Below are 23,028 nucleotides of genomic sequence, written 5' to 3'. Positions count from 1 at the left end.
GAAAAGCAGTGATCCTTCACTTTACACAATAATGCAGGGAAACAGGATGTCAGGAAGGAAATATTTCTGAGTTAAACAAGGCAGTGAAGTAATACAGCTGCTCATTAGAGCACCTGTTGTCTTTTTAGCAGTTGGGGACCTTCCTCCAGTCCCATGACGCCTCTGAGCTTTTCCCTTCCCTGCTAGTCTGTGGGGATGGTCCCCACTCCTCCTGGGATCGTCCTGAGCACAGAACACACTGGAAACCAGCTGTGTGCTGGAGAAGGTGCACACAGAAGGGCTCCCTGGGGAGCTGAAAGTGAGTCTGATCCAGATGGTGCTGCTGCTAGGGGGCCAGCTCCCCTGCTTCCTTTTCCGTGGGATTCTAGCTTCTCCAGAAACACGCAGAACCATGTTGGTGTGGTCACTGCCTTTCCATCACGCTCTAAAATTGGCTGCTGCCTGCGAGACATTGTGTGTGCTGAAAGGCCCAAAGAGTGGGCTTTTCTGACACACAAAGCCTTGCTTGTGGCACAGAGAGCTGGCTTTCAGAGGTCCTGAGGAAAGCATGGCTGGAGGGGGCTCCTGCAGGGAATTTCATGGCAAGACCTTTTGTGCCTCAGCGTCAGCCCTTTGGTTCCTTCCAGTAGATACAGATCGAGAATGCTCGTTTGTTCTGAGTCCTGGAAAGCCATACCCAGGGCGATCTGGAGAGGGAGTCGGTTTGAATGGCTGGAGTCCTGGGTGCGCTGCCTGGGAACACTCCCGCCTTTGTGCTTGGACCCGCTGGACCGCTGCCATGAAATCCCGGGGTCTCAGCTAAGCCGTGCAGCCTTCCAGAGTGCATTTCAGAGATCCTTTTCGCTGCCGGTGTGTCAGAACAAGGAGTAAAGATAGCTGCCAGACCCTGGGGGCGGAGATGGCTACGTGCCGGCGCTGGGGTCCAGGCCACTGGCCGCCTTGATGCTGCAGGGTCTACACAGCATGGGCCGTCCTGCTCTGCAGGAGCTCAGGGGACAGAGCAGGGACTGGGCCAAGATCGGGGCTGGCCAGCTGAGTGACCCTGGCTGAGTGAGGAAACCTCCCAGGCCAGCATTGTTCCCCAGTTGGTGTAGGGACAATCGTGCCCACCTTCACGTGGGGTAAATTTCACCAGGTGACATCCGCCGAGTGCCCGGCTCCCAGCTGCCAGGTGTGCTGTGAGCCCCTCCGGTCCACCCTGGAACCTGCGGGCCATTTGTCCTTACAGCAGGGAGGAGGTCTCAGCGGGGGTGGGGTTCCCTGGTCCAGCCCCCGCCATCGCCAGAACAGGCTCAGAATTCTTGTTTGTTCTCTTCCATGGCTGAGCCCGGGCCCCACCAAAGCTCTGGCATGTCACTCCATGGGTCAACCTCGCACTAGGGTGACAGGCAACTGGTCTACCCTCAAATCAGTGCGTCCCTGGACAGTGCCACTTATTACTGTTTTCTGTCGTCTGTCTGGTCGGTAATCACTTGGTGAAGAGGAGATGCAGGAAAGGCCACAGCATGGCTGTGTGACTCTTTTCCCGGAGAATGATGTGTAGAACTCCACTCGAACTGGCTGAATGTTCGCTGTACACCCAGCGGTGTCCCGGGCAATCTTACAGACATTTTCTCCCCTAGTCCTGACTGCAGTATGAGGTAGCTACGATGGTCCCTCTTTTAATTACATCTTGCATCTTAAACATTTATTTTAAAGCAAAAGAATCTGGCATATGCTAAATAGCAGGGTTAGAAATAGAATAAAATATTCAGATTGATTCAGGCTTCACATGTAGGCAGCACTTTAGTTTCTTACTCGTTTTAAGAAATATATGTTTGGCTAACAGCTAGAACTATCCACAGGTGCTTTCTAATTTGGGGCGGGGGGAGAGGTATGGAGAGAGATTGAAGTCAGTTACAAGTAGTAGCCTTTTAAATATGATTAGAGGGCTTCCCTGGTGGCGCAGTGGTTGAGAGTCCGCCTGCCGATGCAGGGGACACGGGTTCGTGCCCCGGTCTGGGAAGATCCCACATGCCGCGGAGCGGCTGGGCCCGTGAGCCATGGCCGCTGAACCTGCGCGTCCGGAGCCTGTGCTCCGCAACGGGAGAGGCCACAGCAGTGAGAGGCCCACGTACCGCAAAAAAAAAAAAAAAAAAAATGGTTAGAGCTTTTAAACATTACTCAAAGGCAGAGAATGTATTAGACCAGCCACCTTTATCGAGGTCTGAGGACAGTCATTAGAAAGTGTAAAACAAATTGAGGTCAGCTTCCCAGGGGCTGGTTGGTGTTTTCGCCTTACATACACCCCCCCATGAGGTCAGGTGGTGGCTTTGATGTTTGTGAATGGAACAGGGTCACAGAGATGACTCCGTCTGGCTGACAGACTCATGAGAGCTCAGTAGTACTTTCTGGAGAATTCTAGGCAGTCGGAGTTTCTAGCATCTAATGTGGAAGAGTCATGGAGAGGATAATTTCCACTTGATTCCTCAAAGAAAGGAAAAGGGGGATGGAGGGAAAATGGAAGGAGACCCGGGGTTACACGTGGTATTATTAGCATTCTATTTGAAACTTGGACAATTAGTTTGTTTTGATTTGACTTAATTCAAGTTGCACATTAGATGTTGAAGTTATTGTTTTGTTTGTGTCTCCATTTACATAAATTAACAGTGTATTTTCTCTTATATACAAGTTTGCGTTTAGTTCCCAGTTTAACACAAATGGTACTTAATTCCACAATGGAAGGATTACAGTTTAATCTCCAGAAATTATATGCCTCCCATCCTGCCCTTTTGTACAAAAAAGTTATTCACAGTCTCACATCATCTATTGAAATTACTTTGCATCAGCACCCGCCCACCCCAAAGAAAAGGAAAGGGAAAAATCATTATGAACTGACATGGAACAATTCCCAGTAATCATAGTGAAATGAAAAAACCCATGGAAACCATTCATGGTGTCCTACCTTTTGTGTAAGAAATAAGGGGAAATGAGGGTACACATACATTTGCTTTCTTTGCAAAAAATTAAAATAGCAGGAAGGATGGAGGTATGTGGGGATGAAGTGGGTAACATAAAAGCAGGAGTGAGACTTTGTGAATGTTCCTTTTTATCTGGATTTGATTATGAACCACAGAGTGTTTTATGTATTCAGAGAACAAACTAGTATCAAAGAGGAAAGAAGGACATCGTAAAGTCAAATACAAACAGAAACGAATGAGCCTAACTCCATAACTTTGATAACACAACCACCCAGAATAAAGACTTTATTCTGATAATTTTTGAACAGAGTTTTCTGACTATACGTCTTTAGTGAAATATATATTAAGAACAAAAGAAGTGGCAAAAAACTTGGGGCTTTAGCTAGTTCAGTTATAGTTGATAGTGGTGTTGCTTTTGTAATTCTGAAATGATTTTGTAGCTATTGCAGGACAGCGCAGAAAAATCAAATGTATTGATGTTATTGGGCACTGAGTTTGTAAGTGAAGGAGGAGAGGGCTACATGTGGTATGAATATTCTCTCCCTCTCTCTCTCTCTCTCTCTCTCTCCATATATATATATATGTATATACATACATACATGTATACATCACTGTTTTTACAAATACATATATATTTATATGCATAGGTATATGTAACAGTTACACTATCTATACTTTCCAACAGTTACACTGTACTTTCCTGCAGAGATCCGTGGAGCAACAAATTATTACAGTTGTTAAACAGGATAATCTTGTGCCAGAAAGCAAGAAAGTAGTCAAAGACGTATGGAACTATGTCAAAAAAGACCCAGAGTTGGCTTGATGGACCTTCTACTGACAAGAATAATTATAGTAATAGATGACAATGTATGCGATTTAAAAAATTCCTAAGTGTTACTCGAGGAAGAGAGAAGGGAGAAATGTCAGCTGAATAAATTCAGAAGAAACAATGCATTTAAACCATCTCCGTTTTGCCACTTTGAAGCAGGTAAGGATCACGAGGGGATGCTAAAATTGCTGGGTGAAAGTTTGTGGGGCAGTTGGGTGTGCACACATCCTCCGCCTGGCCCCGCAAATTGCCTGCTACTTACAAAGGATAAAGCGTCACTTTGCAATGGAGCAGTCTGGGGACGAGGCCCTTAACCTGGTGCTCGTAACGCAACAGCTCCAGTACTGGGACAACCTGACATCATGTGCCTCTCGTGTAATGCCATGGGAAATGATCAATACTCCTCTGGAGCATTTTTGCCACGACAGTTTTTCATCTGAATCTCATGAGGAGGAAACAATAGGACATACTGAGAACATTCTTCAAACAACTGCAGCGAAGTCCTCTGCAGAATTCAATGTCATAATTCTAAAAGTCATGTGGAAATGCAAGGGACCCAGAATAGACAAAACAATCTTGAAAAAGAAGGACAAAGTTGGAGGACTCACACTTTCCAATTTCAAAACCTACCACAAAACTCCAGTAATCAAGCCAGCGTAGTCAGACACGCGGATAGACTTAGAGCAATGGAACAGAATTCAGAGTGCAGAAGTAAACCCTTACATTTATGGTCAGTTGATTTTTGAAAAGGGTACCAGGTCCATTCAATGAGGAAAGAATAGTTTTTCAACAAGTGGTATTGGAATAACTGGATAACATGCAAAAGAACAAAGGGGGATCCCTTACTTACATGACACACAAAAATTAACTCTAAGTGGATCGTACAACCAAATGAAAGAGCTAAAACTATTAAACTCTTAGAAGAAAACATAGGAGTAAATCGTTATTGGTCTTCGGTTAGGTTAAGCCTTTTTAGAAATGACACCAAAAGCACAAGCAAAAAAAATAAAATTAGATAAATTAGGTTTCATAAAAATTTTAAAAATCTGTGCTTCAAAGACTACCATCAAGAAAGTGAGATGACAACCCACAGAATAGGGGAAAATATTTGCAGATCATATAGTTGAGAAGGACTTGAATCGAACATATATGAAGAAATCTTACAACTCAACTATAAAAAGATAAATAACCCAGTTGAAAAATGGCCAGAGAATATCTGCAGACATTTCTCCAGAAAAGATGTCCAAATGGCCAATAGGCACATGAAAAGATGCTCAGTGTCATGAGCTCTTAGGAAAATGCAAACCCAAACCACAATGAGATGCCACTTCACATTCCCTGGGATGGTTGTAATAAAGACAGACAACAACAAGTGTTACAGACATGGAGAAACTGGAACCTTCAGACATTGCTGATAGGGGTGTAAAATGTTGCAGCCACATCGAAAAATGGTTTGGCAGTTCTTCAAAATGTTAAACATGGATTGAGCATCTGACACAGCAATTCCAGTCCTAGGTGGGAACATAGGAAACCATATGTCCACACGAAAAAATGGACGCAAATGTTCATGGCAGCATTCTTCATCATAATCAAAAAGGAGCAGTGATAAATTTGTAGGCACAAACTGCTTTGCTCTGGTCATCGTTAAAGCTACCTGGGGGGAGAAGTTCTCTGAGTGTGTATCCCCCTGTCACCTGCTGGCTGGATACAGGCTGGTGCTCTTTGGAAGGGGACAGCTTTGTGCATCAGCCTGCCAGTCCGTGGAGGCTTATGAAGGGAGTGTCGACTCTGCATTTCATTTTATTTTAATTTAATTTTGTTTTGTTTTACTCTATTCTATTTTACTTTATATTACTTTACTTATTTACTTTACTATTTTATTTTAATTAAAAATTTTAATGTAATGACTTTGTGTTATTTTATTTGAGCTATGATTGACATGCAACATTGTATTCGTTTTACGTGTACAACATAAGGATTTGATATATGTACACATATTGTGAAATGATCACAATAATGAGTCTAGTTAACAGCCGTCACTGCACGTCAGTATCATTTTTTTTCTTGTGATGAGAATGTTTACGATCTACTGTCTTAGCAGCAGTTCTGCATTTTACCTGATGGATGTGTTCCTCTTCTGGCTGGTGGAGGGCAAGGTGCAGGTCTGGTGACCGGGCAGTGATGCCTTGGAGCCCCATTGTTGGCTGTCTGATGAGTGGAGGAACCTCATCAGGGCAGCGACAAGGGGACAATAAATTAAAGTTCTTACTGAGGGCAAAAGTCAGAGCATAGAAAGGGAGAATCAGAGCACATAAGGTGGTGAAGAAATGTGCTCTGCTTTCAGCAGGAAGTTACCAACTTTATTACTTTAGGAAAACAGTGTAAAAGGAGTGGCATTGGAATCCTGTGTGATGTAGTTCAGATGATCTGCCGTTGAAGAATTTAAGAAAAATTCATCTCAGGAGCCCTCACTCCACCCTCTGATAAAGCGTGACTCTTTGTGTAAAAATGCATTTGCGTTGTTGCCCACACCTAAGTTGAGACTATTTCTAAAATAAAGATAATAACCTTTATCAAATTTGTCTGCAATATTTTTCAGAGTTTGCATGGGAACATCAACTATTTTTGTTGTCAAACTTAAATTTCAGGAATTTACATAATATTTACACTGAATTCACATTCAGCTTTTTGGGCATCTGTCCTGCTGGAAGGGTGATGACGGAATTTCCAGGATGCCTTGTACTTTTCTTGTTTGCTGTTTTCACCTCACTCCCTTCCCTGTCAAAGGCTAGGGCTTCCCTGGTGGCGCAGTGGTTGAGAGTCCGCCTGCCGATGCAGGGGACACGGGTTCGTGCCCCGGTCCGGGAAGATCCCACATGCCGCGGAGCGGCTGGGCCCGTAAGCCATGGCCGCTGAGCCTGCGCATCCGGAGCCTGTGCTCCGCAACGGGAGAGGCCACAACAGTGAGAGGCCTGCGTACCGCAAAAAACAAAACAAAACAAAAAAAACAAAACCCAAGCTCCTTTGGTTTTGACCCAATTTACTCAGCAAATGAATTCACACAGTTCAAGCTTCTTCAACATCTGTATACATCTTATATAGAACATGGGTTGCAGTTCGCTCTGTTCGGAGGTGGTATTTTTGGTGTCGTCAATTAAAGACAGCATCCGGAACCATGCCATGGTGGTGTGTTTTGGTGGTGTTTCGCTTGGTGTTGCGGACCCTGTCTGGGAGGTGGATGGTGTTGGAAGAAAGCCCAGCTTCCCGTGACTTTGGTGGTGCGTGCATGCATCCTGCTAGCCCGCCTGGGCCGGGCAGGCCCAGCTCTCCGGACGGTTAGCTGTCCACTTGGGGAAGAGGAACCAAGGAAGGTGCCCGGCCAGGAAGGGACCAGGCCTGCAGCAGCCTCGCCGGGTGCCGGGTGCAGGAGTGGGGAACACGAGGTCCCCTGGGCCAGTGAACTGGCAGTCGGAGGAGGGAGGGGAACGTTCCTTTACCAGTGGGAGTGTCAGTGCTTGGTTGCTGTGCTGGGATTAAAATGATTCCCAAAGAAACTGGTGCGTCTGCCGGGAAATAAGCAAGAGCTGTGTGTGAAACGTGCGCTGAGCTTTGAACAAGCCCGTGGGTCACTCACACAAATGATGGAGTGTCTTTAGGCCTGTGCTGTGGCCCCGCTTCCAATGGGTCAGCTCCCCCAAGAAGGGAGCCTGTGGGGCTGGGCGTCCAGCAGAGCTGCCCTGTGCCCAGCCCTGGGAGAATTTGGTTCAGCAGCCCTTTCCGGGGGTGTGTCCTCTCACACTCTGTGGAAACACACCCGCGCGCGTGCACGCACACACTCACACGGGTAGAGTCCTAGGGAAAAGCCTAGAAGGAGGGCAAACATCTGGTTATTTCTGAGGAAGTGGATCGGGGACAGTGAGAATAGGACAGTTTTGATGTGTGTGTGCTGTGTTCTCTTTCATACTGTTTACATTTGTATGACGAGCATATAGTTAAACTTCCAAGAGATCCGATGATTGCAGCCCCTACGTATTTTGGGTGGTTTGCAGTTCACGTGTGTAATGCTCCCGACCCTGGGAGAGGGGTGACTCCCGCCACCCCTGTCACCCCTACATAGCCTCTGTGAACCCGAGGCCCAGGGTGGTGGAGGTGGAGTGACTCCCAGGCCACCGAGCCAGTGGGCGGGGCAAAACCAGAGCCGTGGGCTCCAGGGCCCCCATCACTCTGCTGCTTCTCAGGGTTTGTACCACAAAGGGTCAGAACCCTTCACCTTGGGGACAGCTTCCCGCTGGCTCCTCTGCACTCTGCTGGCCTTGCGCCGACATCAGTTTCAGCCATGCTTTGACAATCTGTCCTCAGTGGGACCAAGCGAACTGTCCGTGCATCCTGGCAGCGTCTCCCCGGGCACAGCTGTCCGCACTTGACCTGGGCAGCCCTGGTCCCGTGCTTTCCTGTCGCTCACTCCTGGGGCCTGGTGAACTGGGGCTGCTTCCTGGGCTCTGGACTCCGCTTTGTAGCCGTCACCAGGGCATCCTCTGTGCTGGGCGTCCTGTTGGATGAGTCGGTCCACGCAGAGGTGTTAAGGCCTCAGACAAGGGCTCCTGGAGAGGAGGGGCCTCAGAAAGACCCCGGGTGCAGGGTCAGGGCCCAGGGTCGGGGCACAGCCCTCTCCCTGCCGTCAAGGGGGTCAACTGCGGGTGTCACCTCTGTGCACCTGTGCCATGAAATCCAGTCACCAGTATCTACAAAACGCACTGGCTTAGGTCCTGGCAGGGTTTCAGCCATGTTCAAACCCCAAGTTGATGTTTTTTGTTTGTTTCTGGATCTCAGGAACCTTAAGATCATAAAATTAAAGAGCAGCAAGGGGTGGCTCTGAAATGTCATTGTGTGATTTCACAGGAGGTGCAGAGGGGGCGTGGCCAGCCCGCACCAGCCTGCACGTGAACGCAGCTGCCCAGTTCACGGCCACTCTAGAACTTTCTGGCACCTTCTCTATACTGTTCATTGTGGAGGGGAATTCAGCCAGGGCAGCCTGTGGTATCCCATGAGAGGGAGTCAGGCCCTGAAGGACTACAGGACATGACAGGGAAACCTCATGAGAACCAGCAAATGAGGGCAGTGAGGCTTCAGGGCCTCATTGTTACCTTTCCGAAATGTGTGGAATGAGGAAATATTTATTTTATACATGACGGTGTGACTGCCAGACTGTTGAACCTCTTTCTTTCTCTCCTTGTCATAATCTTACTTTGTCAGGTGTCCAGACTTCCATTTCAGAAGGCGTCTAATTTCATACTTATTTTTATGCAACATTATTATTTTTTAAATAGGAAATTAGCTTATTTCTCTGCGTCCTTGAGCAGGAACCAATTACTTAAAATGCCAATCAGAAGTTATGGAAATATAGCCAAGAAGCTGTGCACATAAAGTCACTCGGTGATCACAGATGCTTTTGTTATTTTGTTAATTTGCGGAACCCTTGAACCCACACGGGCACTCCGTGGTTGCGTTGATGGACAAGTGTAGTTCTGAGTGAATGTTGATGGACGTTTTCATTTCCAACAAGAAAGACAAAGATGAAACAATGAATGCTGGAATTTCACACTTGCCTCAGTGGTGTGAGACTTCCTTGCTGAATTGGATGGAGTGTATGAATTCCACCAGAAACTTTCCTTGAACTGTTACGCTATCCACAGTGTAAAGGCTACACACAGAACACCCTTTTGTCTAATAGGCATCATGAAGATTTTCTCCATCATTTTCTTAATAAGTTTAGACTAGAGGTTGGCAAACTATGGCCAAGGGGCTGGATCCTCTTTTGGGACAGCCTGCAATCTAAGGATGTCTTTGAAATTTTTAAATGAGTTTTGAAAAAACAAAAGGTGAGTAATATTTTGTGACACAGGAAAGCTATATGAAATCCAAGTTCAGTGTCCATAAAGGAAGTTTTATGGGAACACAAATTATTCATTTCCGTGTGGTTCTCAAGCCGGGAGAGCCGTGGAGTAAAGCAATTGCAGCAAAGACCAAACGGCCCACAGAGACCCAAATATTTACTATCTGGCTGTTTCTGGAGAATGTTTGCTGACCCCGGGTCTGGACCGTCAACAGAGCAGCAAAGGGCACCCTTATCTGTAGCATTTGCCCATTTCCGTGGTGAAGACAAGATAGCATGGCTGTTTCTGAACGCACAGCTCGAGGAGGGGCAGCAGCCACCATCCGCAGTGGCTGCAATTCTGTAAACAACCTCAAGGGCAGAGATGACAGTAAAACAGTTAGGGGGCCGTAAGTGCTGAGTGTTTCTTGCCCTTGTTTCTAATATAGTTTATTGAATCATAAGCGATAAAAATTTAATGTCTAATAATGAGTGACTGCTGGAGGCAGCCCCCGGGCACCCCTGGGGAGGGGCGCCCCCGGGATGGAGGGAGGCCGGGTGGAGGTGTGGCTCCCTCCGCCTGGGATCCTTCATGGGAGAAGGATTTCCCGGATCTTTAGGGACAAGGCAGAGATGCCGGGGATGAGAGGGGAGAGTTCTCTGCAGAGGAAAGCGTGGTGGTAAGTGATGGCCCACGGATTCAGGGTCCTGGACTGGAGCCTGGCGGCTGGGGGGCTGGGGGCTGCTGGATGCTCCCCAAACTGGATCCTTGAGTAGGAAACACAGAAAAGACTGGCTGGTGTGTATTTAAAGCCGACATATTCTTTTTCTTTGCTTTAACTTAACAAGATAGAGCATTTCAGTTTGCGGAGAGATATGGCATGAGTGTGACCCCAAATGGGTGCCCTGGTCCTCTCGCTCTGTCTCTGCAGCTGAGGGTCAGGGCTGATAGATTCTCATCCTCTGGCCATGTCGGCCTGCCAGCCTCCAGCATTTGCTGGTGTCCTGCTCTCAGGAAAATTGGAAGAAACCGAGCGTTTCCCCCCGCCTTCCCCCGAGGATAAGAAAGGTCCTGGAAAGCTGAGTTGGATGCTGTGCTTTTTTCAGCGCTGGAGGGCAAAGAATGACCCCTGTGTAGGTTACAGCTGTCTGCCCTGGGATGCAGCTTTGAGACTGAAAAGGGGCTTTGACGTGGAAAGTGAGAAATCCGCCCCCTCTCGTTAGAGGGGCTTTCCCGGGAAGGTGCACGTGCTGAGGGCCTCTTAGAGAAACCCCAGCAAGGGCAGGGTCTTGGTCTGATGGGGCCGGGCTTGGGAGGGGGCTGAAGGGCAAGGCCCACGGAGAGGTCCAGCTGTCCCTGCTCCAGAGGAAGGACCCTCACTGCCCGAAACTTGCCAACTGTGAACGTTAGTCACAGGGCTTTCGTGTGGGTAAATGTTAGGTGACCTACCTGGGGAGCCAGGGAGGCTCTCAAAGCCGGCTGGTCATGGCTATGTGGACTCTGCCCTCACGGGGAAGTCTGACCCCCGACCTGGGCAGGGAACAGGGCCTGGAGTCCGTCCACTGTCAGCTTCGTGACCACCTAGGTGGGTGGAATTTCTTCCTCCTGCCTGACTCCCATGTGTCTGTGGTCCTGGAGGGGAGTCAGGCAGGAGTCCTGGCAGCCTGAGGTGTCAACAAAGGCACCTGTGACATCAGCCATCCCTCCCTGGGCTGCACGCTGGGGTCTTAGCAGACTACCCACAGCTTTGAAACAGAAGATGACCCTCAATCTTCTAGGACTTAACTCCTCCTTGGGGACCTGGTCATTACCTAAAGCACCCTGTAAATATTGCCCTATTCTAATACATCTTTTGTTTTCTTTGCTAACATGTTAATGTTTCTGAAAGAACGGCAGCTCTTGAAAGTTAATTCTTTTTCCCTAGGTGTCCCAGAATGGACAAAATACAATGATAATTCTATATGTTTTGGTAATACCACATTCAGATTTCAGAAGCTAGTGACAGAATTGTGGGGATGTACAGCATAATTTGTTACTACAGCCTTTTCTATTCTATAAGTGACAACAATGATAGAGGGACTTAACTGATCTCCATATAGTTTAGGTGTATTGACATCAGCAGCGCTTAACTGTGAATTCCGCTGAAACACCTTAGCTGGGTTCATTTCTCAGCATTATTGCTAGCTGCATTTTAAGTGGTTTTTGTAAATTTTCAGTGTAACTTTCTGTTGAACATAGTGGGAAAACTGTGGACAAATCGTTGTGAGGATGTAGAGAAGGGTGTAGCTTTGTTCAAAAGCTTTATTTTTCCTATTAACAGGTGGGAATCAAGCTGGAAAGCATATTAAGTTTTAACTTCTAAGAGTCACTAACGAGTGCCAGTTGGCTTCGCTGAGATCTGGGTAAACACTGACGAGGCTGTGGGGATTGGATGGGGGATTCTGGACCCCAGGGAAGGAGAGCTCCGCCGAGCTTTAGGTTACAAAAGACTTCGGGCTCCAGGCACCCAGTTGGACCTCTTGCTTCCTCATTTCGGTTTTGATTTGAAAGGAGCAAAGGGCAAGGAATAGCGGTTGTCGGAACTGGGGGAAGGGGCTCCTCCCAGGACCAGCTCGGAGGCCAGGTGGGCAGCCAGGTATAGCGTTGGTGCCGACCCAGTGTGCGGGACAGAATGAGGTGGTCCCCAGCCCAGCACATCCCTGGCGGGCTCAGACTTCAAGAGGGAGCCGCTGCCACCCTGAGTCAGGAAGTGAGTCCAGGCTGGGGAGAGGCTTGGGGTTGGGGGGCGGGACTGGCTGCCATGGGGCTGGATCATGAGACAGGTGCGAGGTGGGCTTGTATCCCCGAGTGCGTCCGTGTGCCAGATGCCTCGGTCACTTTATTTTACGTGCTGTGCCCCTCACTGCGGGGCGGGGTGGGGGGGAGCTGCCCCTGGTCCTCTTCCCAGGAGAGGCATCTGAGCTGCAGGGGGACAGCTGGTGTGGAGCCGACCCGGGACCCAAGCGGCGCCCCGCCCCCCACCCCCAGTGCCCACATTCCTTTGTGTGGCGCTGTCTGAACTGAGGCTCGTCCGAGGGGCTGCGAGCTTGCATCTGCTACACGACAGGGTGTCAGCTGTCAGTCCCGAGCTGCTTTGTTCGGAAGGGGACAGGTGTCTAGGTTCTTTCAAGCCTGCTCGCCCGGGAGGGCAGTCCCCACCCAGCACCACTGCTCCCCTCCCTGGGGGGGCCCCCTCCAGTCCTCCCCATAAGCCTGCCGACTGCAGCCACTGGCTGAGGTTCTCTGTGCTGGAAGAATTCATCGTCTCTTCCTCTGCACATCTCATAAGATCCTGCTTTCTCCGTCTGTAATCCCCCCACGTCTGAATCCCCCGTTGTATTTTGAGTCCTTTGCAAACAGGAACCGGGTTTTCTCATTTGTAGACCTTCCCACACTCCCTGTGAGGCCTCTGCACCCCACTGGGCAGGAGGGTGAGTCCTGACTGGTCTCTGTGGACGGCCTGGCAGGTTGGAAGTTTGGATTTCAGGAAGCACCCCTTTTCTTCTCTCAGAAGACAAACCGAGCAGACTAGGCCCCGCTTACTTGAAAGAGGCCCTTGCCTGCTGGAGAGGGCAGTTCCTAGTTTGGGGAGACACCTGAGTTTCTGCTAAGTTTCTCCTTGATGCTTAGAAAGTCAAAGGCTTTTTGTTCAGCCAGACTGACGTGTTCTGGCTTTGGGGTGGGCCTGGGTGTGGAATGGTGGCCGGAAGAGCCCAGAGCAGGGGTAGCTGGGCTGGGGAGGCTGGCCGGCCCCCTACCCTGGCAGGCCCCAGGGGCTGGACCGTCAGGGCTGCCCGTGTTTGGCCGTGACCGACTTCTGTAGTGTGCTCTCCGGTCTCTCTCTTAAAGAAGGGGTCCCACACTGTAGGCCCTCCAACCAGGCTCTGCCCCAGGCCCGTGGTTTGGGAGGCTGGGAGCTGTCCTAGGTGGTGGGCAGAGGGACAGCTTTTCGAGGTCAGACATCAAAGACTCCCTTTCAGGTGCTTGGCTTTGAGTCGAGGGGATGTGATTGCTCCCTGGAAAACACGGACTTGCAGTAAAAATTCTGGTGTCCACCCCAGCTTTTCGATCTGGTGTTTGAGGTGGATGGAGGCTAAAGGCGGGACCAAGACAGATCCCCTCAGAGGTGGGAGGAGGGCGGTGGGCTAGTTCAGCGACGCAAAGGAGGACCTGCCTCCCCACTTCCTTTCCACAAGGGGACGAGACCCCAGAGGCCCCCGTCCAGCGCTGGGTGGATGGGCCATTAGCCCTGGGTTCCACAAGCATGGCGTTTCCCCACCGTCTCTGCTTCGGACCCTGGGTGTCAGGGGGCAGGCCTGGCCCCTCAGCTCTGCACCCGCCAGCGGGTGGTGCAGGCCTGAAGATGCCAGTTGTGCGGCCTGGGAGGGGCTGATCCAGCAGAGCGTGGAGGCTCCCAGCTCAGCTTTCCCAGCGCAGGGATCGGCCGCGGGGCCCAGGCCCTATTTTGAGAAACAGTTCACAAGGAGGTTATCAAGTGTCACACTTTCAAAGGAGAATTAAAGGCACCCAGCGCTTAGCTCTGAACCCAGGAAAGGTCCCTATAAGAAACAAACTGACCCCTGGCCTCTATTTCTTTTTAAACTTTATCAAAAGTATTTTATTTTTTTACTGTAAGTTAACAGTTTTTGTGGTAATATCTAGCCCCTAAATTTCCAAATTTAAGACCAGTCTTAATTGATATGAGCATGATGCCCTAATGTCACTGACATGGGTAATGCCCAGTGGACCTTCTTGGTTTTGTACTGCTCTCTCCTCACAGTTAAAAATCAAGAAGCCGGCCTCTATTTCTGCCTGTGCTTTCCTGCCTTCATTCTCTGCTGTCTTTACTGAAGGCGTCTTTGAAAATAAAATAATGTCAGCCTAAAGAAAGTGCTATTTCCTTGTATTGTGGGCAGTGAAAATTCTATTTATAACAGCGGCAGACCTAAGACCGCGAGGTGAGTACAGTTGAGGTAGCAGGTACACACTTTAGGCGTTTTTATAGCAAATCTGCAGTTTGTCTGCAGGAACCTCCCAATGATAATGAAGGCGTGAAGACTCAGGCCCAGAGATCAGAGCTTCTCTGGGAGGCAGACATCAGGCGAGGGGCATCGGCGACCATGGTTGGGTGAGTTAGTGGACTCCAGTGAAGGGAGTCGGGTTCGTTTTCCCGAGAAATTCTCAGGGCTCTATTCCGTCCCAATCAGTTAGTAGCTGTGCTGAAAGCTGGCTCATCGGATTTCACTGCTTTTCAGTTATTTACAAAAGTAAGTAGAAACGGAGCAGTCGTATCAGCAAGCCAAGGGATGCATTTCAGAGCGTGTGGCGTCCCAGCTAGCTTCTTGCTCTGCCTTTTTTATCTCGGGATTCCTACTCAGTTTCGCTCTTTTTTTTCACACTTTGCCGGGAGGAACTTAATACCGACCTGCTCCTTTTTTTTTCCCACTGAAGGGAAAAAACATAGCCGTATGGCTTGTTGAAAGCCAATCACTGTATACTTGTGACGGATGGCGTATTGGTATTTCTTGCCCCTTGCCAGCTCTGTCAGTGAATCGGGAGGAAAACCATAGGTTTTGCCATAGGTCTTTTGAGCTAAAATCAGTGCTAATTTGGCCAGCGTGTGCTTTTGGAGGCTGGTGTGAAACCAAGGGGTTTTCTGTCACGACAGATAATTAGATGTCTGTTGTAACCCCCCAAATGTGCTTAAACCATAAAGAGTTTTTTTGTTTTTTGCGGTACGCGGGCCTCTCACTGTTGTGGCCTCTCCCGTTGGGGAGCACAGGCTCCGGACGCGCAGACTCAGCAGCCATGGCTCACGGGACCAGCCGCTCCGCGGCACGTGGGATCTTCCCAGACCGGGACACGAACCCGTGTCCCCTGCATCGGCAGGCGGACTCTCAACCACTGCGCCACCAGGGACGCCCAAGAGTTTTGTTTTAATTAATGTTTGTCATCGTTTATTCTGCATATTCAGTAACGGAATTGCTGTTTGTATTTATATTCTCTGATAGCTCTTGTGTCATAGACTATTTGCCGTTTCCATAGTGACGTGTTGTATAATTTATCCTGATCATCTCTGTAATTACCTGTTACGTATCACCTTGATCACTGAACTTGCACACAGCCTACCTGGTAGTTTCACAGGATATGGCCACTAATGGCCAGACAGCCCAGGAAGAAATTTAATAAACATGTAGGAGAAAGTCATAAAAATCTCTGCTGGTTTTATCCTTTGGGAAATAAGAATAGCCGTGCTACCAGACCTCGGGGACGTGCTGGGTGGTGCCGGGTTGCTGCTGGGCTCAGCTGTCCAGACCCTCAGTATGGCTCCTCCCCGATCCTTCCAGAACCACATTCAGGTGGGTGTTGGCAAATTCCAAATTCTGCTCTCCAGGAAGAAACTAGGTCTTCATGACGGTCCTTTACTTTCTTTTTTTTTTACTGCTCTCCTTCCTTCTCATTTTTGGCCCATTCCCATTTTTTTACGAAGAAAACGATGATGGGGCTTCCCTGGTGGCGCAGTGGTTGAGAGTCCGCCTGCCGATGCAGGGGACACGGGTTCGTGCCCCGGTTCGGGAAGATCCCACGTGCCGCGGAGCGGCTGGGCCCGTGAGCCGTGGCCGCTGAGCTTGCGCGTCCGGAGCCTGTGCTCCGCAACGGGAGAGGCCCGCGTACCACAAAAAAAAAAAAAAAGAAAACGATGATGAAGATGAGGGTGTGCAGCCCGTTTCTGGAACAGGTCGGACCCGTGAACATCGTATGGAATCCATCAGTCAGCGCGCGTCAGGCCTCTGCCATCCTCTCCTCCTGGACTATGTCTCGGGCAGGTCCCATAGCCCCTAGTCTTGTCGCCCACCAGAACGGTCTCATTTGTCAGATGTTAAGAAATGCAGTTCCGTAGCCCCTCACCCTGGCCTCCCCACTCACCGTGGCACCACTGGGGAGGCCGCTGCCCCGTCCACTGTCAGGCTCCTCTTCGGGCCCCTGGGTGCTGCCCCATGGCCTGGGTGCGGGGCAGACAGTAGAGGAAGAAGCCGGCACTTGTCCCTCCTGGGTGCTCTGTGCTCTTCCCTTGCTACCCGGTCAGTGCACCCTTGGGTGCAGCAGGCACCCTGCTGCCCTGTCCTCCTGTGGGGCTCATCTGTGAGTGTCCAGGGACTTTGGCCCTTCCGCTCCTGCTTCGTGGGCCCCGCAGCCTTTTCCGCCTCAGCCCTGGTGGGCAGCTCCACGTCCAGGTGCCTCCCTCTGGGGGGTCGAGCCCTGCAGCATCCACCTGCCTCAGGAACTGGGAGTCCAGTCCGTAGGCTCCGACCAGTGGGACTGCAGGTTGCCCATCATTGGCCCTCTCTGTCACCTGCTGACCTGGCAGCTCCGAGCAGCCTCCCTCCCAATCTCGTGAGGCAGCAAACAGGCATCATTTTTGGTTCCTGAACTTCCCCAGCCCCAGGGACATGCCTCCCAGCGCTCCCGGGCAGCCCCAGGCCTGCAATTCTGCAGCTCCACGCGCGTCGGCCCCCAGCCCAGCCCTGTGGGTGGCTCTGTGGTTTGAGGCGGGGTAGCCAAGCGCCGGATGGTGGGGAGTGGGTAGGGCGCAGTGATGTCCCACTAGCCTGCCACGCTGGCGATAGAGACCCTTTGTTTCCTGGTGACATCTCTCTTCTCTGTGGAGGGGGGATGGGCAGCAGGTGGGATTTCCTCTATGCCAAGACCTGCAGGGGGACCAGAGGGTGGGGTCCTCATCCCAGTGTGAGGCATCGTGGTGGTGTGAGATCGGGAGGGTCCCATTCCACCCTGCACTATGATGGTTACCAGCTGGGGGCGCAGACACCAGGCCCTGAGCTCGGGCCTGCAGAGAGTGAGTCACTGCATCTTTATATGAGCCCGTTATTGGAGGAGGAGATGGATGCTGCATACCCTGTGCAAGGTCACGTGGTGAGCGGTGATGCTGAGATGTGAGCCTGGGTGCTGTCCACCCTCTCCCTGTCATTCCTTTGGGGTCCTCTCTCCCACTCACCCCTTCGACTCCCACCCCCACCCTGGCCACGGGCACGGTTGAGTCCTGTGACTCTCCTTCTCAACCTCACTCGTGCACTCGCCAGTGAGGGACTCACGGATGGGACGGCCTGGGTGGGGAACCTCAGCCTGTGTGCGGAGCACCAAGGTTCAGGTAAGCCCAGTGAGGGTGACCTGGGGGCGTGGCAGAAACAGTGCTGGGATGGAGGCATCGCAGGTGGAGAAGTCTGGGGTTAACCCAGCAGGCAGTGGGGACCGCTGAGGGCTTTGCACCAGGAGGGTGGTTGGAAGGAGCTGTCCTTGAGGAAGGCTCCTCTCAGACTGTGGGGATGGGACTCAAGGTGTGCAGGGCAGGTGAAGGAGGAGATTCCTTAGTGTCTATGGTAAGAGTCCCCGAGAGAGGACAGTGACCTGAGTAAGGATGCAGCAGGAGGAGACAGGCTGAGCCTGGCCAAGAGGGAGCTTGGCACAGCCTTTGGGAGAGTAGAAGGAGGAGAGGAGGGGGAGGGGAGGGGAGGAGAGGAGGGGGAGGAGAGGAAGAAGGAGGGGAGGAGGGGGAGAGGAGGGGGAGGGGAGGAGGGGAGGAAGAAGGAGGAAAGGGGGGAGGGGAGGAGGGGGAGGGGAGGAGGGGGAGAAGAGGAGGGGGAGGGGAGGAGGGGGAGAAGAGGAGGGGGAGGGGAGGAGGGGGAGAAGAGGAGGGGAGGGGAGGAGGGGGAGGAGGGGAAGGGGAGGAGAGGAGGGGAAGGGGAGGAGGAGGAGGAGAGGAAGAAGGAGGAGAGGAGGGGGAGAGGAGGAGGGGGAGGGGAGGAAGGAGGAGGAGAGGAGGGGGAGAGGAGGGGAAGGGGAGGAAGAAAGAGGAGAGGAGGGGGAGGGGAGGAGGGGGAGGGGAGGAGGGGAAGGGGAGGAGGGGGAGGGGAGGAGAGGAGGAAGGAGGAGAGGAGCGGGGAGAGGAGGGGGAGAGGAGAGGGAGGAGAGGAGGGGGGAGAGGAGGGGTGGAGAGGAGAGGGAGGAGAGGAGGGGGAGGGGAGGAGGGGGAGGAGAGGAAGAAGGAGGAGAGGAGGGGGAGGGGAGGAGGGGGAGGGGAGGAGGAGGGGAGGAAGAAGGAGGAGAGGAGGGGGAGGGGAGGAGGAGGGGAGGAAGAAGGAGGAGAGGAAGAGGAGGAGAGGAAGAAGGAGGAGAGGAGGGGAGGAGAGGAGAGGAGGGGGAGAGGAGGGGGAGGAGATGACAATGCAGTAGAAGATAATGAAGCACTAACCTACAAGGAGAGGTGGCAGAGAAAGTGTTGCCTGGAGGGGCTCTTTGTTGGGCTTCTAATGTCTAGAAGCCAGCAGACTTGCACAGTCTCTGGAGGTGGTGGGTGTGAGATGGTGGCAGGTGTGGATGAGGCCTCACTGCAGTGCGGAAGCTCGGAGGACATGGCGTCTCACTGGAGGGCTCCTGGGGGGCGGCACACTCCTTGCTTCCTTGGAGCTGTGCTGCACTGGCTGTGCCTCCCCTTGCGGGGAAGGAAGTCGACCAGAACAATGGGGGCTGCTGGCCGGAGGCAGGAAGCTCAGGTGACTTTGCAGCTCAGGCAGAGCTGACTGTGGGGTCCCGAAGCGGGAGGGTGTTGTCCTGACAGCCAGATCCCTTCATCCAAGCCCACTGCCCCCTCGCTGGGACCCTTGGGCGCTGCGGCCTCGTGGCGCGTCTGCCACCTTATCTGTTTGGCAGCTCGTCTGTGATCCTGGGACAGTGATATTTGGTAGAAACTGAATATGGCCTTCAAGCCTGAGAAGCCTCACTACCGCACGGAGTGTGGCTGCAGGAACACAGCGGGCTTCTGACGACATAGCTTCTGGGGGGAAGAAAAGAAAAAGAAAGGCTCTTCAGCCACAGAAGGTGCTGAATCGTGCCTGGGACATGGGAAGGCTTGCTTCAGGCAGAGTCAGCAAATGCTTGGTCGCACAAGGTTGGTGAGCCACGGTGAGGGTCTGACTTGTGTCTCAAAGAATAATTACGCTTCTCCCCGAGGGACCACCTGCGATGTCCATGCCGGCAGCTCCGAGAAGGTGGTGGGCGTGCTTTGTCAGAAAGAAGCGGGTAGCTGCCAGGCATCCTTGCTGAAGACACAGCTCTGCTCTTCCTCCCAGATCGTTCGGTCCTTTTCAGTTTGTTTTCTGGATTAGAAGGTTCAAGCCTTGGACCAGGTGAGCCAAGGCAAATTGATTTTGCTCCTGGCGGGGGACTCAGGAGCACCGTTTTAGCTGGCAGGCGTGGCACCGCGGGCTTGCTTGGGAGGAAGCCCTGCATTGGGTGGCACCTTTATGAATAAGTCACAGGCTGGTTGGATCAGAGGCCTCTGCATGTCCTCACAGCTCTGCTTCTCCCCTGCGCTCCCATCCGGGGAAGCTCCAGGGACGGGCTCTTGCCTTGAGCTCTTGGGACCGCGCTGGCCGTGAGATAAGGTGCCCCCTGCTCCTTGTAAAGGGGCAAAGCAAAGCCTCCAGGAGGGGCCGGCACAGCTTGGGATGTGTGCACACATCGCCAGGTGGTTTGGGAACCAGTAAGTTTTCTCCTCGGATCTGTTTCCTTTCATTTGATAAGAATGTTCAAACCTCAGTAAACTGGTGCAGACTATTTTTTGGAAGGAGAGATCCTTTTTCTATAACATTTAGCGATGCAGTCACTCTTGGTTTTATCTGATTCTTGGGGCGTGAGTTGCTCTGCGCAGCTCCATCGTGGAGTCCTGGCCGCCGGCTAAGTGATCCACACCCACGGGCTCTTTCTTAACTTTCTGGGGGTTGGGTAACCGCTGTGGGATTCAGCTCTCAAATGCTGCTCTTTGAATGTGTACTTGATGTGCACTGAGATAGCCATGTTCCCATGTACACGGGCCCGCGTGTCAAGTTTGCTGAGTGTTATGGATAGCTTTTGCTATTGTGTCTTTGAGAACCCCATCAAGAAAGCTAATCGTTTCATTTTGGGTTACTGAAAGCTTCTCCCAGCCCCAGGTCACGACGGTGAAAGTCTCTTGTGAGTAGGGGTTCTTGGTTGGTTTTGAATGCGTTTGCTGCACAAATGAGCTTTCATGGGACACCTAGAGGAGTCAGCTTCTCCTCTGCCCTTGTTAGAGGGAGGAGGCTTGTTTTTTCGTCCCAAAGAGTAAACCTGCTAATAACAGTAAAAGCCGTTTTAACAGCTATAGTCACTGAGTGCCCTGCAAGAAACTTCCTGAGTCATCTTGTCTAATCCTCACGTGAACCCCATAATAAACACTGAAATCATTCTCCGTTTGGCTCCTGGGGAAACTGAGGCCGACAAGTGGCAGTACTTGCCCAGACAGAGTCGTCTGCTGTAGGACACACAGCTGGCAATATCTTCGCCAGATCCGCATACAGCAGAGTGTATCACGGGGCTGGCAGGTGCTTTGCAGCTATGAAAGGGTGTTCTGGGGCAGAATTCCAAAGGACGGTGTCTCTCCGTTGCCCTGAAAAGCAGTGTTTTTACGGGAAGCCCATTTCCCCCTGGTTTACTGGGACTCTGGTGTTCCTCTCTTGATGCAGTTTCTCCTTCAGGCTGCCGCTTGAAGATGGCCTCTTCATTTGAGAATTCCGTGGGTACATGTATCTGGATCTTTCGTTGACTGTTTCCCTTGTCCTGAGTTTTGTTTTTAAAGGCAAACATGGTAGGGAAAGCATCAGAGGGACTGGCCTCATTCCTCCTTCATTAGAAGGGATTCTTGTCTAGGAAGGAATAGTACCCTGATGACGCGAGGTACTTACTGAACCCTGAGAGAAGGCATCACCGGGGTTCGAACCTGGGGCCCCCATGACTCACAGTGGTCTGCAGAAATCGCGTGCACATACGTGAAGGGGTCTTGTTGCATCGTGCCCTCATCGGATCCTGATCCTAAAGGCTCGGAGAGCCCTGAGGATTGACCTGGAACCTTCCCGCCGTCAGCCAGTCTGCCCATCTCTCCGGGACTCTGCCTCATCCTCTGTTCTGTGAGGATGTTGAACACAGCCTGTGATTCGTGTGTCCTCAGCACTGAAGGACGTCCTCGGGGGCTCTATTAGACAAGGCTGGTCCGGACCCCACATCACAGCAGACTGTGCCAGGAACCTTTCCCAGCGGGGGCCTCCCGACCCACCCCCTCAACTCAGTGGCCCCTGCGGGATGCCCACCCTCTAGCACATGGCACAGAGCCTGGGCGGTTCAGCATTGGCTGCTGGATACCCTGGGGTTTTTTGTTTTCAGGAAATAACTAGGGAGAGGGCCGGGGGCGCGTAGTGGCTCAGGAGGACCCGTGGCAGTGTGAACCCGAGAGAGTCCCTTACCTGTCAGATCCTCAGTCTTCCCGTCTGTACAGTGGGGAGAGTAACCCTGCATGTGCCCTTGTTGTGAGGACTGAACGTATGTATGCCAAGTGCTTGGGACTTGGCTGGCTTGTACGTCCAGAAACTGAGAGCTAAAAACCCTGGTTACTGCTGGGCTCAGAGGTGTGGGAGCTGTTACTGGAGGTTGGGGAGGGCTTGCTACCCCCTCGCACCCATCCTGCCCGCCCTCCGCAGTGCCGTGCTGTCCCCGGGTGTTGGCCTGGGTTTTGGGACGTCCACCTTCTCTTAGATGCTCGCACAACTGGGCAGTGACACGCAGCTGAATCACAGCAGAGGGGAGCTGACTCACTTGTACAGCAAGTAGTCTCTGAGTTACCTTCTCTGCTGGGACCAAGAGAGTCGTGGGGTTAGAGTCTAGAGTCGTGGCTGGTCCGTGGTCTGGTCCAAGTCCTGTGAGTGCCGACTGGGAGAAGCGCTGTGAGAGACACTGGCCGGATGCTCTGCTGGAGAACATTCTACGGGGCCGCAGCAGGGATGGGGGAGAGAACGTTCTGAGGAGCGCGCCTTCCAGGGTGAGGAGAGGCGACAGCATTTCCGGCAGGGAACAGTGTGTGAAGCCCTCGACGAGGGAGAGCTTGCTGGTTCAAGGCAGCAAAGGAGGAGGCGTGGGGGGACCGAGGAGACGGGGACAGACAAGGTGGGTGTGCTTGCGCCGCAGCGCTGGGGGGACGTAAGCGAGGACGTGGTGGCTACTGCGATCTGTGATTTAAATGATGGCTTGAGTGCAGAATCTAGCAGAGGGAGAAGGGGTGAGGGGTGGGAAGGGGCCCACGGGAATCACGTGGAGGGGGATTTTGTCCAATTGGGATTCTATCCCAGACCACCCCAAACTTTCTGGAACTGCTCTCTTTGTGTCCCAGCCAGAAGGCAGGTCTTGTTAGCAGTGGTGTCCTTGTACCTTGCCCCTGGCCGGGGTGGCAGGGGGGACACGCCCT

At 51.9% G+C, this 23,028-nt stretch overlaps 1 protein-coding gene across 12 annotated transcripts in view; it reads left to right on the top strand.

Annotated features, from left to right (window-relative positions):
- The window catches only part of COBL (cordon-bleu WH2 repeat protein), a 263,034-nt gene that overhangs the window by 50,328 nt on the left and 189,678 nt on the right, over positions 1-23,028 (top strand). Inside the window, exon 1 of one of the 12 annotated variants that reach the window (XM_067745680.1) lies at positions 12,278-12,297. The exons of 10 other annotated variants lie outside the window; for them this stretch is intronic. The gene's annotated coding sequence lies outside the window, so the exon portion shown is untranslated. Of the gene's footprint in view, positions 1-12,277; positions 12,298-19,788; positions 19,904-23,028 lie in introns of those variants that run through there. One more of the 12 variants, XM_067745678.1, reaches the window with a different exon arrangement.

Source organism: Pseudorca crassidens, chromosome 8 (genome assembly GCF_039906515.1).
Source record: "Pseudorca crassidens isolate mPseCra1 chromosome 8, mPseCra1.hap1, whole genome shotgun sequence".
Taxonomy (NCBI): Eukaryota; Metazoa; Chordata; class Mammalia; order Artiodactyla; family Delphinidae; genus Pseudorca; species Pseudorca crassidens.
This window is presented reverse-complemented; position numbering and strand designations above follow the sequence as displayed.